A 26,880-nucleotide genomic window follows, 5' to 3' on the forward strand; every position below is an offset into this window, starting at 1 on the left:
TGTGTCATTAATGCAAATCAACATGGGTTAATGAAAAATAGATCCTGTCAAACTATATAGATTTTTTTTTGAGGAGATTACAAGTTTGGCTGATAAAAATAATAGTGTTGCCATAATATACTTAGACTTCTGTAGAGGTGTTTGACTTGGTACAACCTGACATTTTGATTAAAAAACTAGAATTATATAAAATGAATGACACACATTAAATGGAACTAAAACTGGCTAACTGAGAGGTCTCAGAATGCAATTGTAAATAAGAAATCATCATCCATTTCTTGGCCTTATGCTATTTATCATTTTTATTAATGGCCTGGAAGAAAACATAAAATCATCACTGATAAAGGTTGCAGATGACCAAAAAAAAAAAAAAAAAAAAAAAAATGGGGAGTGGTAAATAATGAAGAAGAGAGGTCACTAATACAGAGCAATTTGGATCACTTGTTAAGCTGGTCATGAACAATGCACATTTTAATATGGCTTCATGTAAATATATACATCTAGGAACAAAGAATGTCAGCTATACTTACAAGATGGGGGACTCAATCCTGGAAAGCAGTGACTCGGAAAAAGATGTGGGGTTGTGGTGGATAACCAGCTGAACGTGAGTTCCTAGTGCAATGCTATGGCCATAAGGGCTAACAAAATTCTTGGATGCATAAACAGGGGAATCTCAAACAGGAGTATAGCTGTTGTTTTTACCTCTGTATTGGGCACTGGTGTGACTGCTGCTGGAATATTGTGTCCACTTCTGGTGTCCACAATTCAAAAAGGACGTTGATAAAGGAGAGGGTTCAGAGAGGACCAATGAGAATGATTAAAGGATTAGGAGACATGCCTTATAATGATGGCCTACTCCAGTGTAGTCTATGTAAATGAGAGGAGAATCAGGCCATATGTCTTTAAAATGCTACAAGACGTGTATCTGGACAGACACCTCAGATCAAAATAAATAAGGCTTTTCCAGAAGGACATGTAATCTGATACGCTATCTGTGACACCAATTTGTAGTATATTCCTGAATCATGCAAATGTAAGAAGTTCCTTTTCTACCAATTAACTGCTAGTAATTTTTATAGTTTGAAGATATTTTGTTTTAATTAATTCTCCTTGTTAGTACCTGAGTACCTCATGAGAGAGCAGAAGGACTAGAGGTTAATCAGTCAGGGCTGCCCATAAGGTCAAGGGATGGGGAAACAAACAGTAAAGTCATTCCATCATTTCCTCTATTACCTCTTATCTAAGCTCATCTTTCAGTTCCCCAGAGAGGAGCTGTAAACAAAATGAATGTTCTTCTGTCAAGAAGAAAGGTGACAGCTTCGTACTGTTGGTCTTCTGTTTCCCTAGTCAGACCCTCTTGGCTCAGATGCATGGAGTCCTGGGATTATTGTCTGCCTTTCAAAGCAAAATAAATTTGTGGTGTTTTAAATATGCTGTATCTGATTCTGGTCTCACTTAAATGGGTCAGTGTAACGCCACTGACTTCAGTGAAGTGTCTTTTGTTTTACACCAATGTGAGATCGGAAACAGGCCCCCTAATTTCTTCAGCATGTCTTTAAAACTGCTTTTGTCATGAATCTCTCTGCCTTACTGTCATCAAATTCATGAAGTTGAAAGGATTTAATGGTCAAAGCCTGTAACTGTAGTTGATTACCACTTACCACCAGAACAGTCCAGATGTCTTCCATTTTGCTAAAAGGAATTACATCAATTAAAGAAACAGAAATCATCCTCTCTTCTGCTGCAAGTGAGCTGCTAGTTTTTTCATTGGTGCTAATCTGAGTTGACATTTGTAAATGATAGTTGTACTGTGAATGGCGTTTTGCTTTCATTTCTTGTTTTGGCATTTTCCTAAAGAGTTACTAAAGTGGAAAATTTAATAATCAAAAGGAAGATTAATGACTCCTCTTATTTTACAGTTAAAAACCAAAACTGTGTTTAAAAATGTTAATGTTCTGACACACCAACCAAAGCTGCAGCCTTAACACCAGTATCCATGGACTTTTGTTAGTTTGGGCCAACACAGTACCGTTAGTGACATTATATATTTTAATTTCCCCCCCAAAAAGCTCTTTCCAGGAAGTTTATGCAGTGCATATTGTTATGCAAATGACTAGGGGACTCTGGGATTCCTCTGACTTTCACTTTTTCTACCATTCATAGATTTCAAGGCCAGAAGGGCCCATTGTGATCATCTAGTCTGACCTCCTACATAACACAAGCCATAGAACGTCCCCCAAAACTATTCCTAGAGCAGATCTTTTAAAATCTTGATTTAAAAATTGCCAGTGATGGAGACTCCACCATGATCCTTGGTAAATTATTCCAATGGTTAATAACCCTCACTGTCACAAACATATGCCTTATTTTCAGTCTGAATTTGTCTAGCTTCTGCTTCCAGCCATTGGATTGTATTATATCTTTCTCTGCTAGGTTGAAAAATATTAAATATATTTGTTCCCCATATAGATACTTATAGACTGTAAACAAGTCGCCCCTTATCTTTCTCTTTGTTAAACTAAATATATTGAGCTCCTACAGTCTATCACTATAAGGCACATTTTCTAATCTTTTAATCAATCTCGTGGCTCTTCTCTGAATCCTCTCCAATTTTATCAACATCCTTTTTGACCTGTTGGCAGCAGAACTTACCATGGTATTCCAGCAGAGGTCACACCAGTGCCAAATTCAGAGGTAAAATAACCTACTTGAAATTCCCCTGTTTGTGTGTGCACCCAAGGATTGTATTAGCCCTCTTGGCCACAGCATCACACTAAGAGCTCATATGCAGCTGATTATCCACCACGACCTTCACATCTTTTTCTGAGTCATTGCTTTCCAGGATAGAGTCCCCCTTACTGTAAGTATGGCGTACGGTCTCTGTTCCTAAATATATATGTTTGCATTTAGCCTCATTAAAATGTGCATTGTTTGCTTACACCCAGTTTACCAAGTAATCCAGATTGCTCTGTATTAGTGACCTGTCTTTTTCATTATTTACCACTCTCCAAATTTTTGTGTCATCTGCAAACTTTATCAGTGATAATTCCAGGTCATTGATGATAAAAATGTTAAATAGCATAGGGTCAAAAAACAATCCCTGTGGGACCCCACTAGAAACACACCCACTTGATGATAATTCCATGTTTACAATTACATTGTGAGACCTATCAGTTAGCCAGGTTTTATTCCATTTAATGTGTGACATGTTAATTTTATATTATTCTTGTTTTTTTAATCAAAATGTTATGCAGCACCAGGTCAAATGCCTTACAGAAGTCTAAGTATATTTCATCAGCACTATTACAAGTTTGAGTGATAAAAGATAATCTCCTCAAAGAAAGATGTCAAGCTAGTCTGACAGGATTTGTTTTTCATAAACCCATGTTGATTTGCATTAATTACATTACCCTAATTAATTCTTTATCAAGTCCTGCATCAGCCACTCCATTATCTTGCCTGAGATCAATGTTAGCCTGACAGGCCTATAATTATTCGGGTCATCCTGTTTACCCTTTTAAAATATTGGCACAACATTAATTTTCTTCAAATCTTCTGGAATTTCCCCAGTGTTCCAGGACTTATTGAAAACCAAATTAATGGTCCAGAGAGCTCCTCAGCAAGCTCTATTAAAATGCTTGGATGGAAGTTATCTGGACATGCTGATTTTAAAAGTGTCTAACTTTACTAGATACTGTTTAACATCCTTCTGAGATACTAGAGGAATAGAAAGAGTGTTATCCTCATATGGCATGACTACGTCATCTGTTGTTTTCCCAAATACAGAACTGAAACATTCATTGTACACTGCTGCCTTTTTTGCATTATTATTGACAAAACTGCCATTTTTGTCTTCTAATGGACCATTGTTGGAATCTTTTTATTCCTAATATACTTAAACTCTTCCTTATTGTCCTCAACTCTAATGGGCATAGATTTTTCCTTGTGTTGCTTTTCTTCCCTTATCAATTTTCTACATTTTGTAGCTTCTGATTTATATTTATTACTATCAACTTCCTCTTTCTTCCATTTGTTATATTTTAGTTTTATGGCAGCCTTCATTTCCCCTCAAATCAGGTTGGTTTTTTAACCAATACATCCCTTTCCTTCAGTTGTGGGATTATGGCATTTTGGGCATTTAGTAAAGTGTTCTTAAACAATTTCCAATTATCACTCATATTTTTCTGATTAAATTCTTTCTCCCAGCTGATTTGCTCATAATTGTTTTCAGCTTTGTGAAATTGGCCCTTTTAAAGCACCAAGTACTGGTCTGGACTTTATTCTGTTTGCACATAAATGTGTTCAAGTCATGATTGCTTGTATCTAAGCTACCATTAATTTTCAGTTCTGTGATCTGTTTCTCTTTAATTGTCAAGATGAGGTCTAATATAGAATTTCCCCATGTTGGCTGCAATACTTTTTGAATTAGGAAATTATCTTCTATAATATTTTGAAATTCCAATGATATTTTATTACTGGCAGCATGAGACCTCCAGCATATGTCATTCAAATTGAAGTTCCCCATGATCACATAGCTTTTCCCCCTACATGTTATACATAGGACGACTGGCTCCTTAAGTACCTATTCTCTAGTGTGATTTGGTGGCCTGTAGCAGATATCAGCCAATACCCCATCCGGTGCTTTATCTGTTAGAATATTGATCCATAATCATTCAAAATAATTTTCTTCCAAGTTATCAGTGACTCAGAAATAAGTAATTTTAAACATAGAATGCCACTCTCCCTCCTCTTTTGCCCACTCAATCCTTCCTGAATAGGTTATAACCATTGATTTTAACATTTCAATCATGCAGATCATCCCACCAGGTTTTAGTCATACCAACTAAATTGAATTTATGCTCATAAACTAGTAATTCCAATTCCTCTGGTTTGTTACCCATGTTACTACCATTGGTATATAGGCAATTAAATGTTTTTTTCTGTTTTTGACCCTTAGTTCCTTGATTAATTTTGTTCTCAATATCTCAATTTTGTGCTTATATAAATAAATGCTCATATCTTCCCTCATTTTTAGAAACTCTTTGTGACATCTCTTGCTCTGGCGACGTGCCAGCCTAAGGTTAATATTGTTTAACAACAACATGTGGCCCAGTCATGATGAACAATAAGGGTCAGAGGTTAGAGATGTACGCTTAAGGCTAATTGCTAAAGTTATTTGTCTGGCTTATGTTATACCTGTTGGATTCTGCCACATAAGACAAGTCTGTTGAGTGCTTTAGTGCAGTTTACTTTATTGTAAATACTTAGAATACAACAAAGAAACAATCCACTGATCATCTCATTAGAGACTTATCTGTTTCGATTTGGATGGTTTTTCCTCTTTGATCTGGTAAGAAAAACATTGCTTTTAATGTAATAGAATTGAAGAGGTTGGTTTTTTGTTTTTAAAAGGCTTAAATCCAAACAAAACATCTCTATCTGGGAAACAAAATGAGAAGTAAACTTATTAAATGTCTCTGGGCACATTGTGTACAACTAAATAGGAACAAATTAGCAATGTTAACACTACGCTGAGCGAGTCTGACTTAATGAACAAAAAGCAAGGTTATTCAGTATCAACGTGGATACATTAACCCCACCAGCCCTCAGAACCAAATACCAAAACTTTTATTTCAAAAGCTACAAAAATTCTTCCACACTCCACCCCTAGCTCCCATTTGATTGTCATTATTTTTCAAATACCTAGCCTGATTAAAAACTGTGGAAAATTATATGATTGAAACTATAACCTAGTATGCAAAATACTTCTAACGGGATGGGTCAATGCCATAAACAAACTTATCTTTTCCACCACTAACTTTTTCAAACTTATTAATGGACTCTTTATTTCATTCATTTTTTCAGCTAATAGCAATATTAAAAAACTATTTAGATGCACTGAATCCCTCTTTGGACTGATGGTCTGCCTTATTATTATTTATTTATTTTATTTTATTTTATTTTATTTTATTATTAATCATTATTATTTATTTATATTACCATAGTGCCAAGGAGCCCATTATGCTAGTTGCTGTACAATCACAGAACAAAAAGCGTGTAAAGACTAAGTATCAAATCAGTTGTCTGGCCCATCTAGTCCCGTATCCTGTCTCCAACAGTGGCCAATACCTGCTGCTTTAGAGGAAGGAGCAAGAAGCCCCATAGTGAGCTATTATGTAATAACCTAAATCTAGGAGAAGTTTCTTCCTAACCCTCATCAACTAATGGTTGGCTTATGCCCTGAAACATCAGAGTTTATATCCCTACTAAAAATACTTAACTTTGTTTAATCCATCAGTGTAATTGGTAATGCTCTCTTTATCCATATAATTTTTAATCATATTAAGCTCTTGACCTGAAAGATATCTTGTGGAAATGGGTTCCATAGGCCAATTATGTATCGTGTAAAAGCTGTTTCTTTGTATCAGTTTCAAATTTGATGCCTTTTAATTTCATTGAATGTGCGCTTGTTCTTGTATTATGAGAAATAGTTCCAATCTTTTCAATCTTTCCTCATATATCACTTAGGGAAGATACTGAAGATTTATTATTTCCCTGGGATTCTCCTTTATTATTAGATCAGAGATAGGATTGAAATTAACTACTACTATTAATTCATATATGGAAGATGGAACACATAGTGACATAAACATATGCCAGGAAGTCTTCATGTATGTCTTTGGAGTATGACCACTTACAAAATATGTAAAATTCTATCTTTACTAATTCACACGATAGCCTGGATGATAGCCAGTGGAGAGCAACAGAGTGGCAAAAAAATTGCCCATCTCAGTCTGTTGAGAAGATTGCATCACATCCTATCAGACATAGGTCTGGCCATGATGATCCATGAATTTGTGACTTCCAAGCAGAGCTGGTCAGAAAAATTTCAACATAACCATTTTTTGTCAGAGAATGCTGTTCCATTGGAATCAAAATGCTCTGTGGAAATCCTGTTATCACTGAAATTTCATTTTGGAGAAAAAGCAGAAAATAAGGTTCTGACAATATAAAACATCCAGTTTTTACATTTCCAGAACAAAACATTTTGATTTTTCCATTTGATATGACTTTTCATTTTGAATTTTATACTACATATTAAAATGTAATAAAAAATTAGATTTTGTTGAAACAAAACATTGTGATTGATCCAAAATAACATTAAAAAATCCTTCACAGAGAATTTTGAAATGTTTGTATTTCATTCTGATTCAGAATGAAGCCAAATTTTTTAAATCTTGAAATCCTTCAAAAAATTGAATCTCCATCCTCCACACAGCTCTGCCGCCAAGTTTTATTTTTTTTGTAAATTTATTATGTCTAGGAATGAAACCACATGACCTAAATTGTTCCAACTGATAATATATTTAGCAGTCTGCAGCCTTCTTCTTTGTTTTTTTTAATTGTTAGTATTGCTGTAGTGTGTAGTACCTAAGAGCCTTAGTCATGGACCACAATCCTGTGGTGCTAGGTGCTGGACAAACACAGAACAGAAAGACTGACCCTGACCCAAAGAAGTTACAATCTAGGTATAAGCCAAGAGACAACAAACAGTTACAGACAGACAAGCAGGAGAATACAGATGTTGGTCAGCATGATAGACAGTGGTCACAGTGCACTACTAGCTTAATCACTGTCAAGATTTTTTGGAGGCATCACAGAAAAGGAGAAATTTTAAAGAGGGTTTTAATGAGGGTTCTTAGCAACACAATTAAGTGTGGATGTGTTACTTTAGTATTGCACTTCAGACACAGTCCAGCTCAAGATCTTTGTCCTGATATTCAAAACCTTCCATGGGATTGGCCCTACCTACCTCAGAGATCACCTCTTCAACCATGACCTCCCAGTACAGCTAGGTTCCACTGAAACAATGAAACTATTAACTAAAAGGGGAGGGGTTTATGAGTGCAGGAGTTGGACTTAAACTGTGGAATTTACTCCCAAGATGAGAATGACCACAGCCCTCATGGACTTCTGAAATAAATACATTATTCCCTTTTAAACTAATCAAATAACTTCTTCTATGGGAAGAATGGGTGAGCTGTATTGTTATAGTTTTTCCTAGGTTTAGATCATCGAGTAAGCCCTGTAACCTGAAGCTCCAGGGGGAAGGAACTCTCTGCTACCATCTATTGGTGAAAAGAGGGAAGTATGACTACAGAGATGGCTTTATTTGCATATGCTTTCCACTCAGAATTCCTCCAGTGCCACTTTAGGAACCATCGTAACTGAACTAAAACTCAGAATTCATTGGATAGTGGAATTAAATTGAGAGGGGAAAAAGAGTGCCTACTCCATTGCCAGGATTCTGCGCAAAGGTCCCATATGCTACTCATACCCCACCCCTGAGGATCCTACACTGTTGCGTGGACTTTGCAGTGAGAGAAAATGCAGACTGAGGACTTCCCTGCAAGAGCTGTCGGGGCGGATTTTGTGATGGAGGTGAGTCAAAGGTGGCAGCTCCTCAACAGGGTGCATAATGTTTTTGCCATATTTGTAATTAAAATATGTGTTCCAGTTAAGATTTCTCCTTTCTAGACTAATTCTCTCTCTACTTATACTTGTAGTATCATCAATACTCTGACTGGGTGGCATCAAATGTAGTTCCATGACAACAGACTGTGATCTCAGAAATACAGAATCCTAACTTCATTGCAGGATGGAGAGGTTTGGTCTATTAAAGCACATATGATCATCCATACTAATGCAAATGCCATACACACTTGCTAAAGACAATTCAGAAAATGACTGAGGTGTGGAAGTGGTTTGTGCTTTGTGTAGCCTTTTCTTTGTTTGTTGGTGTGTGGATATGATTCAGATATTAATCTTTGTAAAATCCTGCATATTAAACCCACTGTACTATTAAAATAAATTCCTGGACTTTGATTATTCAGGAATTGGACAAGTGGTGGATAACCACAGTATTCCTTTTGAGCTTTAGAACCTTTGTAAGTCTGGATTAATTATTTACTCATAAACTCATAGATTTCAAGGCCAGAAGGAACCATCATGATCATCATCATTTATCCCTTTGATCTATTTATAGAGAACAATCATATCTCCCCTTTGATAATTTCCACATTATTGTCCAGATTTGGCAACAAAAACCCAAAGCAGGTGGAGCAGAAACTAGCTGAATTAAAATAATTTATTGAATTCACATGCAGTCTCTGAATTTCAGACCAGATCAGGCTCTCAGTTTGGATTTAATCATTATACTAATCCCACAGGATTTCTAAATGAAGTCCCACTATTCATTCAGGGCATCTCTATGCTAGATATTACAGTTTAATTCTTGCACTCTCCCAACAGTGGTTATTATTGTTCTGAGATCAGAGAGGGACAGGCACAGTAAGGAATGTAAAGGAGAAATGGAAGGAAAAGATGCTGAATAAATCAATATTGGGATGAATAAATTTCTGAAAGACAGAATATTACTTGGCAAAATGGGTTAGTATTTAAAATGGCATGTTGTTGTTGGACAGTGAGATTTTCTAAAGAAAAGTGCCTTTATGGACAGCTGAGTGATGATTTCATTTTATAAAGGTCTGTTCAGGAATTCATCCATTGAAAGGCCATTTATGTGCTTCTTCCTCTTAAAAACCATTAGAAAGTTACTCCTCTTGCAAGCCCTTAGCCCATGCATATCCTTCCATTGTTTCAATTAGGGGAACATCTGCTGTATTTCCTATAATGGGGGTGGTGGGGGAGGGCTAATTTGGTCTGTTCAGTTAAATGTGTCTGTTTTATAGAACTAGGCCATTTCGTGCACGGATGCTGGACAATGGAGCACTGAAGCTCTCCAGTTTGAATCTGTGGTGTCAGCTACATAATGAACGTTTATGCCACTTCTGGGGGGTGTTTGCAGCACAACTCCTTATTTCTTCTTCTTCTCAATAAAAAGCAAAATATATCGGGCTAATTTATGGGGAAGAGTGATGGGCCATGCTTTAGAAGGGACCAACATTCCTCTGGATGTATCGTATACACTGACCATTTGCTGGAAGGATTCTATAGGGCAGGAGAAAGGAAACTAACCATATGGAATAAAATATTTGCCAGTTGGGATAATATATTGCTAGACACACAGATGTCATTCATAATATGCAATATCGCCTTACTACAGAAAACACTGTACATACCTGCCACTTGGCTAGATAATGTCATTAGATACTGAAACACAGATTTCGTAGCTATTTGTTTAAAGATTGGTGGTAATAGGACCAGTTTTTTGGCCTCATTAAAGTCACTTTTTACTACCATAGTGGCATCAACTGACCTTAAAGAGGCTTTAAAAGGACAGTAGATGATTCCTCTAATATGACGAGGAGTCCGGTGGCACCTTAAAGACTACACAGACATAAGTTTTCATGGATAAAAACCGACTTCTTCAGATACATGGAGTGAAAATTATAGAAACGGGCATAAATATATATGGGGGCATAAAGAGAAGGGAGTTACCTTACAAGTGGAGAACTAATGTTGAAGGCCAATTTAGTCAGGGTGGATGTTGTCTATTCCCAATAACTGATGAGGACGTGTCAATATCAAGAGAGGGGAAAATTGCTTTTGTAGTGAGCCAACCACTCCCAGTCCCTATTCAAGCCCAAATTGATGGTGTTAAGTTTGCAAATGAATTGTAGCTCAGCAGTTTCTCTTTGAAGTCTGTTTTTGAAGTTTTTTTTGTTGAAGAATGGCTACTTTAAAATCTGTTATTGAGTGTCCAGGGATATTGAAGTGTTCTCCTACTGGCTTTTGTATGTTACCATTTCTGATGTCTGATTTGTGTCCATTTATCCTTTTACATAGAGACTGTCCAATTTGGCCAATGTACATGGCAGAGGGGCATTGCTGGCATATATCACATTAGTAGATGTGCAGGTGAATGAACAATTTTCCCTCTTTGTATTGACACCTCATCAATTATTGGGAGTGGACCACATCCACCCTGACTAAATTGGCCTTCAACATTGGTTCTCCACTTGCAAGGTAACTCCCTTCTCTTCATGTGCCAATATATATTTATGCCTGTTTCTGTAATTTTCACTCCATGCATCTGAAGAAGTGGGTTTTTTACCCATGAAAGCTTATGTCCAAATAAATCTGTTAGTCTTTAATGTGCCACCGGACTCCTTGTTGTTTTTGTGGATACAGACTAACAGGGCTATCCCTCTGATACCTTGTACCTTTAATATGAGGGTATGCTGGGCTGGGTGAAGTCAGCACAATTAGCTTTACCCCAGCTCTTCCTCTCTTGCCTACTCCCCACCTCCGCATAAATGGTGTGGCAGAACTGTCTAGAAGCAGGAGGGGAGCTGGAGCATAATGTGCTCTGTTGATCCCTGACCTGTGGAACGCCCCCGACACAACCTCCACAGCTTCAGGTCAGAGGAGGCATAAAAGTGGATTAGAGACACTTTTGCCTCCTGCCCAAGACCAACTGCACTGACCATGAGTTTTTGACACCTCGGAAGGGTGTAATTTACTTTGTTTTCCTATGGAATCTAGGGGGCAAAGAAAAAGCCTTTAGTGCAGCAAGAATGGTGGTTTTGCCCTGTTTGTTGCCAGAGTGCTGTCATGAGAAAATTCCATGAAAGTAATATGACCCTGGTTAGCACAACTTTCCTTTGGTTGGAAAAGGGTAAATAATCTGCATACATACATGCTCATTTGAAATAAGAACACAGTAAATTTTGGCTTTCTGTAAATTTAGGTCATTGTCTAAAATAGTTTGGGTGATTATAGTTTTGCCTGGGGTAAGTTTTTTAGAAAAATGTTTGAAACTTTAGAAAGAAAAGGCAAAAGCCAAAAGATTATTTTATTTACTAAATTTCCTAAGAGCCCCTTCATGGAAAAAAATTATTGCAACATCATGGCTCATTTGGAGAGGGAAGTACATATTTTGCCCCTCTAATATAATTTACTCTCTCATGATTCATTTAGCTCTCTCCTACCATATGTGAACGTTCTCATTTATCCACCAGAAACTGCAATGCCAGCCACGTTTGAGTAAGAAGAACATACATGGACTATTTTGTAGTGAGCCAACCACTCCCAGTCCCTATTCAAGCCCAAATTGAATGTGTACATATAAGTTACACATTCATTAGCAGAACTAATCAGATTGTAAAAACAACTGATACACAAGTATTTTCATACATCATAGCCCTGAATTCAGTTTGCTCTGTGTGACGGGGCAGAGTGGCCCCGCACTGGTACCACAGGGGTTAACCCTTCTTTCCTAGCAGAGGAAGCCATGCCCCGGAAGCTCTGCAGGGCATGCTCCAACTGAGAACAGGTATAAAAGCCTGCAGAACAGCTCAGTCAGGGCTGACCGCCGGAGGAGAAGGAGGCACCATGCTAGCTCCTGAAGAGGGAGAGCCTGCGCGCCAGGATCTGGAAGCCAGCAAAGCCGGGACACGCCCTGATACCCCGACGGAGGACGTCACAGTAGGAGGACAGACTGGAGGACCCCTGCAGCAGAGAACCTGGCATTTATGGTAGGAAGTTACCCAGGGGAACTTTAGAAGCAAACGGTGTTAGAGCCGCATAGATGCTCGGCGTGTTGCAGGCGGATCCCCGCCGAGCGGGTGGCAAGGGGAGCTTGCCACTACCAGGGCCCTGGGTTGGGACCCGGTGGAGAGGGCGTGCCTGGATCCCCCTACCACCTCACCCCCCGAACCGTGAAGGGATTGTATGGACTCTGGCTGCTAGGCCGCACTACCCCGCTTGCGAGGGGGTTTGCATGGACTCTGGCCATTAGGCTGCACTGCTCCCATGTGGGGGAGCAAGTTGTATGGACTCCAGCCGCTAGGCCACACTACCTTGCTGGTGAGGTGGATTGTATAGACTCTGGCTGCTAGGCCGCACTTCCCCATTTGCAAAAGGGATTGTATAGACTCCGACTGCTAGGCCACGCTATCCCGCTTGCGAGGGGGACTGTATAGACTCCGACCGCTAGGCCACGCTATCCCGCTTGCGAGGGGGACTGTATAGACTCCGACTGCTAGGCCACGCTATCCCGCTTGCGAGGGGGACTGTATAGACTCCGACTGCTAGGCCACGCTATCCTGCTTGCGAGCGGGACTGTACAGATTTTGGCCATTAGGCTGCACTGCTCCCACACAGGGAGCGATTTATGTGGACTCTGGCCAATGGGCCACACCACCTGGGTACTTGGGGCAAGGTATGCGGACTCTGGCCGATAGGCCGCACTACCTCGCCGGCCAGGGGTGATTGTGTGGAAGGAGGCCATTAGGCTGCGATTGGCCGCCCACAGAGAGACGGGCGCGGGAACTTGAGAGTGGCGAGGCACCGACGCCACATCCCACCCCTGCCACAAAGGGGTGCTGCGGTGCCAGGCCTGCCACACTCTGATTCATAGGGTCATAGTATTTGCCAGCATTCAGACCACTGCTATGTATTCATGAAAATGTTTGTGAATCCAAAAGTTTCATGAATTTAAATGAATGTTTATTCATTGAAAATTCAGAATTTTTCAAATATGTTTAATAAGTTTCAATCATCCAATCATAGAGCAAAAAATAATACTATGACGATTTATGCAACATAAACACTAGCTGAAAGGAACAACTCATGGACAGTGCATAGGCTAAACATTATTTATCAAAAGGTTTTGATAAATGCTTATAGATATAATGAAAGTATTTGCAAGAATAAGGATTTGTTCACAAACAATTCTCTAAACAAAGTGTGGAGTAAATTGGAAATGGCTATTTCTATCAAAATGAATAGTTTAACCAGTTCCACTAATGAGATGAAAAACCGAAATTATATTGATATAAATATTACTATGTTTGCAGACTCAGAGGTTTTATTACTAGTCTTTATTATTTGTATTATGGAAGTGTCCAGAGGCTCCCCATCAGAATCAGGGTGCCATTGTAGTGGGCATAGAATTATATACATGTAACTCATTTCCCCACTCCCAATTTTGGATAATTTTGGCCATTTTCCATTGACAGTTTATAACTGCTCTGCAAAGCTACCATCTCCAAAAAAGCAGATGTACATACAGTACACAACTTTAGAGACTGAATATTTTCCTTTTTTTGAGTTTTGTATTAAAATCTAAACCTAGACTGGATATATCTAGGAAAGACCAGGATGTATTGAGTAGGTATTAGGAAAGTAACATAGGAATTATGAATGTAGAACTGCTCAAAAGGAGTGTATGTGGAAGGGACGGGTGTGTGTTTGCAACCTACAGTAAGGACTAGTGGCCGAGGAGCAGATACTTTAATGCTTGAAAGAAGCATCTCCCCAATAATGTCTCCCTTCCTAATATTCCTTAAAAAGTCACATGAGAAGGAAGGAGAACTAAGAGTTAAAACTCAAGAAAAACAGATTTGACTCTGGTATGAATCAGAATCTGTGTGTTCCTATTTAAAAATTAAACACGCAAACTGAAAAGGCTGCAGTAGAGCAAACAGCAGCAATGGGAGTGATTAGTACTGCTTCTGATGCTTTTTCAGAAATTCAGAGTATATGTTGTGTTTTTTTTTTTAAAAAAAAAAGGGGTGAGGGGAATAGCAAACATTCAGTAGAACATGTCAAATGAGGCCTGTGGTGGGGTGGACTCCCCACACTAGCCCTGCAAGAGCTGAATTAGGCCAGGTGGGCCCAATCAGCTAATTAGACTGCAAGCAGGGGAGATTTAGGCTGGAGGGAGGCAGCTAATTAAGGATAGGCTCATCTGTACAGGAACAGGCCTGGCCTATTCAAGGCCAGGTAGCCAGCAACAGAGTCAAGGCTGCAGTTGCTCCCTGAATGGGGGAAGTTGGAGCTGGTAAACACAGCGAGGAGAGGGAGGAAGCCAGATATGTAGGAAGAAGCTCTGGGAAATAGCAGCAAGAGGTAGGACTATACAGGGACTGTTGTTGCTTGTTGTAGGGTCTCTGGGCTGGAACCCAGGCCCTCCCTCTATCAGCCATTGGTAAGTGTGTTGGAGGCACCAGCCAGACCACAGGTCTGGAAAGATTGTGAATTGCCCAGAAAGGGAGGACTTTAGTGACCAGGTCAGAGGGCGAAGCCACAGAGAGGAAGCCAGGGCTGCCCAGAGGGGGGTGTGGAAATGGGGCAATTTGCCCCAGACCCTGGGCCCCGCAGGGGCCCCCACGAGAGTTTTCAGGGGCCCCCAGGAGAGTTTTTGGCGGGTTTTCGGCGGCAGGTCCTTCAGTGCTGCTGAACACACCCGGAATGAGTGAAGGACCCGCCGCCGAAGACCCGGAGCTTCTTCCGCTCTGGGTCTTCGGCGGCAATTCAGCGGCGAGGGCTCCTTCCACTCTGGGTCTTCGGTGGCGGGTCCTTCACTCGCCCTGAGACCCGCCGCCGAAGTGCCCCGAAGACCCGGAGCAGAAGGACACCCGCTGCTGAAGACCCCAGGCCCCCTGAATCCTCTGGGCAGCCCTGGAGGAAGCTGCACACTCAGGAGAGAGCAGGGCAGCAGCGGGAGAAGACCACACTGGAGGGAGAGTGCAAGTTGGCAGAGCTGATCCCCTGGATGGCCAGCAGGAGGTGCCCCTGCGGTGAGTGCACTCTGTGACATGGCTGATCTAGGGATTGCAATCCCAACACAATACTGGAAGGAACTTTAGAGAAAAGCCACAGGCATTGAAATGAAAGATGTGCTTGTTGTCAGTTATAACAAGAACTTGTTCATGTTTATGGTTGACTTTAAGGCAGAGGAACATTTTGGGGGTGCATGGTGGGGCCTGTGCCAGCCCCCATGGGGGCAGGGAGGGAGTGTCATCTAGCCCCAGCCTTGACCCCCCCCATTACTCCTGTTTGTGTTTCTGCCCCTTGAGCTGTGGCCCTGGCTGGGGGGCTCTGGATAGTGGCAAGTGGGGGGGGGGGGCGTGACCCTGAAAAGTTTGGGGACATTGTTTTAAGGCTATGTCTACACTGCAGCTGGAGTCATGTGTGAACTTCATGGCACAGATCCTCAGCAAGGGCTAGCCCCCCGAGTACAAGCCTCCGTGACATCCCCCCCCCCCCCACCCCTCGGGCCTGAGCTTAGTCTTATATCCTCTTGTAACAGGGAAGTCTTCACCTTTAAGTGGTTGGCGGGGTCAGGGAGCAACTGGTCCTGTTGTGATAAATGAGAGTGGGGGTAGCTACCTTTTGTGGACAGCCAGCCAGTTAGCTACAAAATCCCTCTTGGTGCTGTTCTCTACTTGCTTTACCTGTAAAGGGTTAACAAGCCCACAGGTAAAAGGAAAGGAATGGGCACCTGACCAAAAGAGCCAATGGGAGGGCTAGAACTTTTTTAAATGGGTGAGGGCGGGAAACTTTCCCTTTGTCTGTTGTTCTCCAGAGAGGGGACAGGGCTGATGCTATGCTGTAAAAAGCTTTAAAACCAGGTATGAAAAAGCATCAAATCATACCTCAACCGTACTCATCTGAAACCCCAAATATATAAGTAATCAGGGAATGTCTAGAAAGATGCGATTAGGGTTATTTCTTTTATTTCTTGTTGGCTTGTGGACTCCTCTGTGCTAACCCCAAATGCTTTTTGTTTTGCTTAAAACCTTTAAGCTGGACCTCAAGGAGGTTATTCTTGATGTTTAAATTTTGTAAGTGGGTTTGTTTAAATATAGAAAAACCCTAAGTTCAGATGTATTTTTTTTCTTTTTAATTTACCTTTTTTAAGAACAGGATTGTTTTTTTGGCGCCCTAAGAGGTTTGTGCATATGTTGCTTAATTAGCTGATGGCAACAGCTGATTTCCTTTGTTTTTCTTTCTCAGCTCTTCCCCGGAGAGGGGGGTGAAAGGGCTTGAGGGTACCCCACAGGAAGGAATTCCCAAGTGCACCTTTCTGGTTTCAAAGGGGTTTTTTTGCATTTGAGTGGTGGCAGCATCTACCCATCCAAGATCAGAGAGAAACTGTAACCATGGGAGTTTAATAGAAGGCTGGAGTGGCCAGTATTAATTTTTAGAATCCTTGCGGGCCCCCACCTTCTGCACTCGAAGTGCCAGAGTGGGGAATCCGCCTTAACACTTGTTCTGGAGGGAAGCCCAGCACACAGGTGTTGGAAATCAGTTGGGCATCACCTACTGACTGGATCTGATTCCTCACTGGGGGTAAGTCAGGGCTTCAGCCCCTTGAGGCTGGCGGGGATCAGGAGAGAGCTGAGAATATGCTGTCCTGTAGCTGCAGCAGAGGGCCACCTACTACTTACACCAGCCCTCCTGGCCTACTCTAGTTTTCACATGTAGTTTGGAGACTACAAAAGCTAAGGTTACCCAGGCAACCTTAACTCTTCCTCTTTGTGTGGATGTATTATTGATACGCCTTTGATTATATGATCACATCCTATTTCTCCAGTGATACAATACAGTAGCTTACTGTTTTATTCTACAATTTTAGTCACAAGTACAGCATCTTATATTACTGGATACCATGCTGTGAATGACAGACTGAGTTTATGAAAGTATTTGTGTACAAAGGTCAAACCTGGTATGTAACAATTAAAGATGGCTTTTGTGGCGGAATATTTTTTACTATACACCAGGCTTCCAGGACTTCGGCTACGTCTACACTTGGAGCTGGGATGTGATTCTCAGTTCATGTATATGTACCCACACTAACTCTGCTCAAGCTAGCATACTAACAATAGTAGCATAGCATGGGCAGCAGATAGGGCTAGGCGTCTCAAGAGTGTACCTGCCCAGCTGGGGTAAGTACTTGAGTGGCTAGCCCAAGCCATCACCCCAGGTAGCTCAAGCAGAGCTAGCATAGATAGATCTATGTGAGCTGGGAATCTCGCATAATTTAATTATATCTTTTGTAAGACTTAACCCACCTCAAACATTCCATACTGCTTTTGCAAAGAAAATCTAATCATGAATCAGCAGCAAAAGTGAATCCCTGTAGCAACCTGCACAGAACTTGAGGGAGGAGCAGAACACAGGTTGTAGGAGGGGAGAATTTGGAGGAAGTACCAGGAAAGTTTGTGCACAAGACTAGTATGCTTGCTGCAGTTGAAACACCTCTATAGTTGGCTCTCTTAATAAAGAGACCGTTTAGTTTTACGGGCATGGAGTCCTTTTGAGGTTATTTCACAGCATGCAATAAATGAAACAATGTCCTACAGAGAGATCTGTAAAATTTACAGTATATTGTTGCATCTCATTTTCTGCTTTCAGATGGACAAAGATTGGCAGAAGACAGGAATCCTTAATGAACTGTAACTGACAACATCAGGGGAAGTCCTTGTGCTTGCCAATGGTAGGATTCATACATTGTTCACTTAAGTAGAAGTAGTTAAGTAGAAGTAGTTCTGGTAAATTCAAACACAAGTGGCCTGAATTGTATAATTTCCAAGAAAACTACTTCATGCAGATCCCTTATTGCATTAAACAATATTTTGAAATATTTCCTTTCAACAAATCTTGAATAAATTAATACAATGAGGATTTATTAGAATAAGAATGTATTTTTACTTTTGCAGAACAATATCAAAGTGGAAGTTAATTCATATCCTGCCTTTCAAGTCAGAAATGCTATTGCTAAGCAAGCCAGTAACGCTGGCACGCTTTGGAGTTCACCCTAGAAAGTCAACCTAATTATTCAGCATATTTTGATCTATTGTTTGAAGAAATAAAAGTTTCTATCATGGGGTTGCAGTTGTATAACTGCTTTGACCTAATGCATTATTCATTATTTCTAGATGGGAACTAACATTGGTCTTTTTTTCAGGGGGAAAGGTTACCCTGCCCTGGGGATGCCAGATTTAACTATCTATATGCTACTGGGTTCTCCCAGTGTTAGAGGGTAATTGACCCATGCATTGCTGTGGACTTGCTGACATCTGTATTGTGCCATTCCAAAGGCTCAGAGGTTCAGTTTGGATAAGCAATCAAATGGTTAGTCTGTGTCTAGTCATTATTATCAGGATGATGTCAGCATAACCACACCAGGGCATGAGACAATTTTTCTGGGAATGACTTTATTGTGCCAGCCAGTCAGTGGCTATATGATTCCCAGAAGTATTTCTGTCAGGGGTGGTGGTGACCATCTGAAAGCAGCTGCTGTAAATATGTACTAGAGCTGGCCAGTGAAGCCTAGGAAAGGGTAATATTATTTTCTTTGTATGAATAGCAACCAGATACTGCAGTGATGGACACTTAGAAATACATGCAATGAGACATAAGCTTATCTTCTCCCATTCATTTCCACGAGCAGAGGAAAGTCTGTGCCTAGGAATGCAGACTAGAGGAGTGCAGAGATGGACTGTGCTGCCTTCACCTCATGCTCCTCTTTGTCCCCAAGGTAGGGAACTGGGGGGAGGGGGGAGTGAGGGAATGGGTTGGGGAAATAGGGAAGGGCAGGAGGAGGCTGTAAGATCTCTACCAGATTCTTCCCCCATCATATAAAGTCACCTGGCTCCAGAAGTAGCCATGTTCAGGAAAGCCTCATTCAACATTGTCCCTGTTGGGGGTGTGATTCACGGGAGCTAGATGAGTTTGGGGACCATTGGAGAGCAGAGTGTTCGCCACTGGAACACAGAGGAACTATGAGTTTGCAGATTGGACTGGTAATTTCTTCAGGAATGCTTATGGGGAAACCACCTCCCAAGAGAGAACTACAATGAGTTTCAGTTAACTGAAACTCATTGTCCGTGTCTCTTCTCCCCGCCCCCCACTTCTGTCTGAGAATAACCCACAAGTAGGAGAATTTGACCTTAAATAACTATTTGATTATACTATATGACTCAGTTACCCCTACAATTGGTTACTCTGAAAAAAATATTGGAAGCTTTGCATTGTCTGCTGGGAAGAGTGGAACAAAATATTTGAAGCTCCAACCTTTTTTTTTTTTTTTTTACTCCCTGATAACTTCTTAATCTCCTGAATTCCATGCACTCTTCCCTCTCCATGTTTCTCAGTGCCTCCAACCAGGGCATTTGGATTAATGAGGAGAACTAAGGACTGGACTGTGAATGAAATGCAATGAAAATGCATTTTTTCACAAACTGGCACCAATTTTACCAACTAATCTGAAATGTTTGAGCACACCACAAAAAACCAAAAACCATGAAGTTATTGCCACTAATGCTATGACTCAGAACAACTGGAGAGAACAAAATTAAAAACAGCAAAAAAATGCACATCTTCTCCCTACACAATACTTAGGGCTTAATTATACAGCTGCATTCTGTGCTTTGCTAAGATGCAATAGAGCCATGGTGACCGACCAACGTTGAGTCATCACCCACTGAATATCAGTCTAATTACAGGAATTTTTTGTGTGTGGCTTTTCAGTTCTCATTTTCAGCTTTATCTCTTGGCTCGCGAAATCTAGAGAACCCCACTGTCTCTGCTGGTCTTAGTAGGTGGCAAAGGGTGGGAATTACAGTTGAGGTGGGTGAGGTGAGATTCCAATCAAATATATACCTACACATGTGTAGGAGTTAAACCCTGAGATTGTTAGAGCACTAGTGACCATTCATAAGGATGTCTTTTCACTAGTAAAGAGTGAAAAGTTTGGGTTTGTTTACTTTAGAGAGGAGACTGACTGGACATAAAATTATGTGAGAAGATAGATAACTAATTATATACTTGGTTTGTAGAACTTATTGCCACAAGGTACCATGAAGCCAGTAGTATATCAGGATTCAATACAGATGCTCCCCGGGTTACGCAAGACCCGACTTACACAAATTTGCACTTACAGAAAAAGTTCCATAAGCCAGAAACTGGATTTTCGAGTTGTGGGAATTTTTGCGTGATGTACAGGTATACATTTCCAACTTATGCAAAATTTGAGTTACGCAAGGCTTTCCGGAACAGAACGACTGCATAAGTCAGAGGTCGTCTGTATGCTATTAAACAATATATGGATAATAAGAATATCCAAAGTTATAAGAATAAGTACAAAAGACCCAAGAGTTTAGGAAGGTATAAACACTCCTGCTTTAGGGTATTAGTTGACCTCTAACTATTGGGTGCTGGGAGGAAACTTTCTTTGGGAAGCAGGTAACTCCATAATTGCCTGCTGCTGGATTTTTTGCTCCTTCCTCTAAAGTGTTACTGGCCAGTTCCAGTGACCGGATACTGGACAAGATGGATCACTGATCTGATCCAGCATGACAATTCCTATATTTACTAGTATGAACTCTTATTGGACCGTTGACTTTACAGTAATTTATTATGCTTCTATTGAATTAAATAGACTTTGGATCACACCCAAATCTCCTTTTTTCACTTTTCCTCTTTGTTGTATTTGAATATAGTTGCTGGACCTACTCAAATATCATTACTAACCAATAAATAAAGCTGCTAAATAACAAAAAACATGAATGACTTCACACACAAAAATCTGTTTCTATTTTGCAGGGTTCTAAATGGACCTGTTTTTGGTGAAATCATCCGCAGTATTTTTAATCAAAATTTTGGCAGAAATGTTGATGGACAAACAAGTTTGATTAAAATGCTGAGAAAAATGTTGGTAAATATTTTTGGTTTTAAAAAAACATAAACTTTTTGCACATCTTGATATTTTTTTTCATGGAGAGTATCAATTTTGAAAAAAGGCCATCTTTGATAACTTTTCATACAGAATTTGCATCTAGCTCTACTAATGAACGATCCCTAATTATTTGGTACTGTAATTGCCAATAGTCTTTACAAAGAGCATCTCAAAAGCAACTGTAAACATACCTAAATAATACAGCAAACAATGAAAGTATTAAAAGCACCCTCAAATGGATTTTTCCCTTACCCAAGTAGGTGTACACTAATAGCAATGTACCAGTTTACAGCCTGTGGGAGATTCCCTAGGCTCAAAACTGACCATGAGCCTTTGTTTCCTCATATGTTTTCTCTGAGGGGAGCTGGGTGAGTGAGTGTTTATCTATTAGGCCTGGTCTACACTAGGAGTTTATCTCGAATTTAGCAGCGTTAAACCAAATTAACCCTGCACCCATCCACACAACGAAGCCCTTTACTTCGATATAAAGGGCTCTTAATATTGATATCTGTACTCCTCCCCGATGAGGGGAGTAGCACTGAAATCAGTATTGCCATTTCGAATTAAGGTTAGTGTGGCCGCAATTTGAAGGTATTGGCCTCCGGGAGCTATCCCACAGTGCACCATTGTGACCACTCTGGACAGCAATCTGAACTCGGATGCACTGGCCAGGTAGACAGGAAAAGCCCCGCGAACTTTTGTGTTTCATTTCCTGTTTGCCCAGCATGGAGAGCACAGTTGACCACGCAGAGCTCATCAGCACAGGTAACCATGCAGTCCGAGAATCGAAAAAGAGCACCAGCATGGACCGTACAGGAGGTACTGGATCTGATCGCTATATGGGGAGAGGATTCAGTGCTAGCAGAACTATGTTCCAAAAGACGAAATGCCAAAACTTTTGAAAAAATCTCCAAGGGCATGATGGAGAGAGGCCACAATAGGGACTCACTACAGTGCCGCGTGAAAGTTAAGGAGCTCAGACAAGCCTACCAGAAAACCAAAGAAGTAAATGGAAGGTCTGGGGCAGAGCCGCAGACATGCTGCTTCTACGCTGAGCTGCATGCAATTCTCGGGGGGGCCGCCACCACTACCTCACCTCTGACCGTGGATTCCGAGGTGGGGGTAATCTCCGCCATGCCTGAGGATTCTGCGGACGGGGAAGATGAGGAGGAGGAGGAGGACGACGAGCTCACGGAGAGCACACAGCACTCCGTTCTTCCCAACGGCCAGGATCTTTTTCTCAGCCTGACAGAAGTATCCTCCCAACCCCCAGACAATGAGGCCATGGAAGGGACCTCCGGTGAGTGTACCTTTGTAAATATAAAACATGGTTTAAAAGCAAGCGTTTTTTAATGATTAATTTGCCCTAGAGGACTTTGGAATGCATTCATGGCCAATACAGCTATTGGAAAAGTCTGTTAACATGTCTGGGGATGGAGTGGAAATCCTCCAGGGACATCTCCATGAAGCTCTCCTGGAAGTACTCCAAAAGCCTTTCCACAAGGTTTCTGGGCAGTGCAGGCTTATTCCGTCCTCCATGGTGGGACACTTGACCACGCCATGCTAGTAGCAAGTAATCTGGTATCATTGCATGACAAAGCCTGGCAGCGTATGGTCCCGGTGTTTGCTGGCATTCAAGCAACATCGGTTCTTTATCTCGCTGTGTTATCCTCAGGAGAGTGATATCGTTCATGGTAACCTGGTTGAAATACGGGAATTTAATTAAGGGGACAGAGGTGGCAGTTCCTACTGGGTTGTTTGCCTGTGGCTGAAAAGAAATCCTTCCCTGCAGTTAGCCAAGCGGGGGCAGGAGGCAGGGGAGGGGGATCATTGGTGCTGAGCTTTTCGTGTTTGGCTAGCAGGGATCTTCCCTGATACCAGCCACGCAGTGGGGGGAGGGATAAAGCGATCATCCCAGAGAATTGGATGGGGGGGTAGTTTGGTTTCTGCTGCTGCACGTTAACAGGAAAACTGCAGCACTCAACGGGCTTTGCTTGGTATGTGGGAAAGCAGGGCGTTGCTTTTCTGAAGGCTACAGAAGCCGAAAGACAATGGCTTACCATGGCCGCATGCAAGCCGAATTCTGTTGCCCGGACCTGCGTCTGTGCTCTCTAACACCAAAGCCGCAGGCACTCAATATTAAGATGCAAAATGCGACCTTGTACCGAAATCACATGTGCTATGTAATGTGAATAGTGTTGTTCACCGTGAAAGAGTATAAGCATTGTTCTGTGAAATGTATCTTTTTAAATACTTCTCTCCCTTTTTTCCCTCCCTCCTGCAGCTGCAATTTTTTCAAGCCTCCCTCCTCCATCCCGAAGGCTATCTCAGATAAGGTGGCGAAAAAAAAAGGACGAAAGACGAAATGTTCTCTGAAATCATGGAATCGACCCACAATGAAAGAGCTCATCTGAATGAGTGGAAGGATGCGGTTTCAAAGTACAGGAAAGAGGCCAGTGAACGTGAGGACATGAGGGACCAACGTGAGGAGAGGAGAGACGCTCGAGATGAGAGGTGGCGGCAGGAAGATCAGAGGAGGCAGGATGCAATGCTGGGGCTGCTGCATGAGCAAACGGATATGCTCCGGCGTCTGGTGGAGCTTCAGGAACGACAGCAGGATCAGACTGTCGCTGCAGCCCCTATATAACCACCCTCACCATGTTCCATAGCCTCCTCACCCAGATGTGTAAGAACGCGGGGGGGGGGGGGGGGAGGCTCCGTGCACCCTCCCACTCCACCCCCGTGGACAGCCCAACCAAAAGGCTGTCATTATTTTAAACTTTTTTAGTGGCCTTTTCCTTCCCTCCTATCCTCCTCCCAAACCCCACCCGGGCTACCTTGTCAGTTCTCTCCCTCGTTTTAGAATCAATTAATAAAGAATAAATGATTTTTAAATGATAGTGACTTTATTTCCTTTGAAAGCAAGCTGTGATCGAAGGGGGAGGGTGGGTTGCTTACAGAGAATGAGTCAAGGGGGTGGGTTTTCATCAAGGAGAAACAAACAGAACTTTCACACCGTAGCCTGGCCAGTCATGAAACTGGTTTTCAAAGCTTCTCTGATGCGCAGCACTTCCTGGTGTGCTCTTCTAATCGCCTTGGTGTCTGGCTGCGCGTAATCAGCAGCCAGGCGATTTGCCTCAGCCTCCCACCCTGCCATAAAGGTCTCCCCCTTACTCTCACAGAGATTGTGGAGCACACAGCAAGCAGCAAAAACAATGGGAATATTGGTTTGGCTGAGGTCTGAGTGAGTCAGTAACGTGCGCCAGCGTCCTTTAAACATTCGACCACCATTCTGCACTTGCTCAGCCTGTAGTTGAAAAGCTCCTGACTACTGTCCAGGCCGCCTGTGTATGGCTTCATGAGCCATGGCATTAAGGGGTAGGCTGGGTCTCCAAGGATAACTATAGGCATTTCAACATCCCCAATGGTTACTTTCTGGTCTGGGAAGTAAATCCCTTGCTGCAGCCGTTTAAACAGATTAGTGTTCCTGAAGATGCGAGCGTCATAAACCCTTCCCGGCCAGCCCACGTTGATGTTGGTGAAACGTCCCTGGTGATCCACCAGTGCTTGCAGCACCATTGAAAAGTACCCCTTGCGGTTTATGTACTGGCTGCTCTGGTGCCAGGATAGGGGTATGGGTTCCATCTATCGCCCCACCACAGTTAGGGAATCCCATTGCAGCAAAGCCATCCACTATGACCTGCACATTTCCCAGAGTCACCTACCTTTGGTAGCAGCAGCTCAGTGATTGCTTTGGCTACTTGCATCACAGCAGCCCCCACAGTAGATTTGCCCACTCCAAATTGATTCCCGACTGACCGGTAGCTGTCTGGCGTTGCAAGGTTCCACAGGGCTATCGCCACTCGCTTCTCAACTGTGAGGGTTGCTCTCATCTTGGTATTCTGGCGCATCAGGCCAGGGGAAAGCAAGTCACAAAGTTCCATGAAAGTGCCTTTACACATGCAAAAGTTTCACAGCCACTGGGAATCATCCCAGACCCGCAATACTATGCGGTCCCACCAGTCTGTGCTTGTTTCCTGAACCCAGAATCAGCGTTCCACGCTAGAACCTGCCCCATTAACATGATCTCCAAAGCGCCGGGGCCCGTGGTTTGAGAGAATTCTGTGTCCGTGTCCATGTCGATGTCCTCATCACTCTCGTCGCCGTGCTGCAGTCGCCACCTCCTCCTTGCCTGGTTTTTCTGGTCCTGGTTCAGCATAAACTACACGAGAATGCACGAGGTGTTTACAATGTTTATGACTGCTGTCTTGAGCTGAGTGGGCTCCATGCTTGACGTGGTATGGTGTTTGCAGTGCAGTGTTCACCCAGGAATAAAGGCGCGAAACGGTTGTCTGCCGTTGCTTTCATGGAGGGAGGGGTGAGACTGTACCAGAACCACTAGTGACCATGTTTTTTGCCCCATCAGGCATTGGGATCTCAACCCAGAATTCCAATGGGCGGGGGAGGCTGCAGGAACTATGGGATAGCTACCCACAGTGCAAAGTTCCGGAAGTCAACGCTAGCCTCGGTACATGGACGCACACCACCGAATTAATGTGCTTAGTGTGGCCGCGTGCACTTGACTTTATACAATCGGTTTCTGTAAAATCGGAATAATCCCATAGTGCAGACATACCCTTAGAGAGAATAAGCCAAATCTTCAGTTGGTGTAAATTGGTAGAGTGCCATTAACTTTACTGAAGTTGCACCAATTTTCATCAGCTGAGGATCTGTCTCAGTGTTGGCAGAGAACAGCCGTTACAAGTAAGAAATTTCCTCTTTGAAAGCTACAGGTTCAATTAGTGTGTCCCCACTCTTGGAGATGAAGCTCTAGAGATTACAGCGCCAAAATAAAAATATAGCAAAGTGCTACAGTAAGTACACAACATGGAGAAAAGCAGTAACAAGATGAAGTACCATCAAGGTGAATGCATGTTGGCTACAGTCCCATTCAGACAAAATGGAAGGTCATGTGAGGAGACCTGGCAAGACCAGGTCTCGAGTAAATCATCTTGGAATGTCTTCTGTGAGGGAATAGGCCTTGCCGGCCTCCCTTATATTGCTTGAGATGCCGGTGAAAGCCCACAATGCAGGCCTTTGCAGGCCGCAGGCCTGAAATAAACTAAGCAACACAGCCTTCTGCCAAGTTTGGTTAGGGGTTAGGATCAGAGGAGGGAGAGGGAGGAAATGTGGAGAGCCCTAGCAAAATAACAGCTTGTGTGTCAAATTATCAGCTTGTGTGTTATTGGCAGCGGAAATATGATAACGGCTTGTTGATGAAATATAATAACTGCTTGTGTGAAGAAATTAGTTCTAGCTAAATGTTAACTTCTCCTGTAATTCCAGCTAAATGCAAACTAGCCAATTAGATACCTTCTTTGGGCGTC

Source organism: Emys orbicularis, chromosome 5 (assembly GCF_028017835.1).
Source record: "Emys orbicularis isolate rEmyOrb1 chromosome 5, rEmyOrb1.hap1, whole genome shotgun sequence".
NCBI classification, from domain to species: domain Eukaryota; kingdom Metazoa; phylum Chordata; order Testudines; family Emydidae; genus Emys; species Emys orbicularis.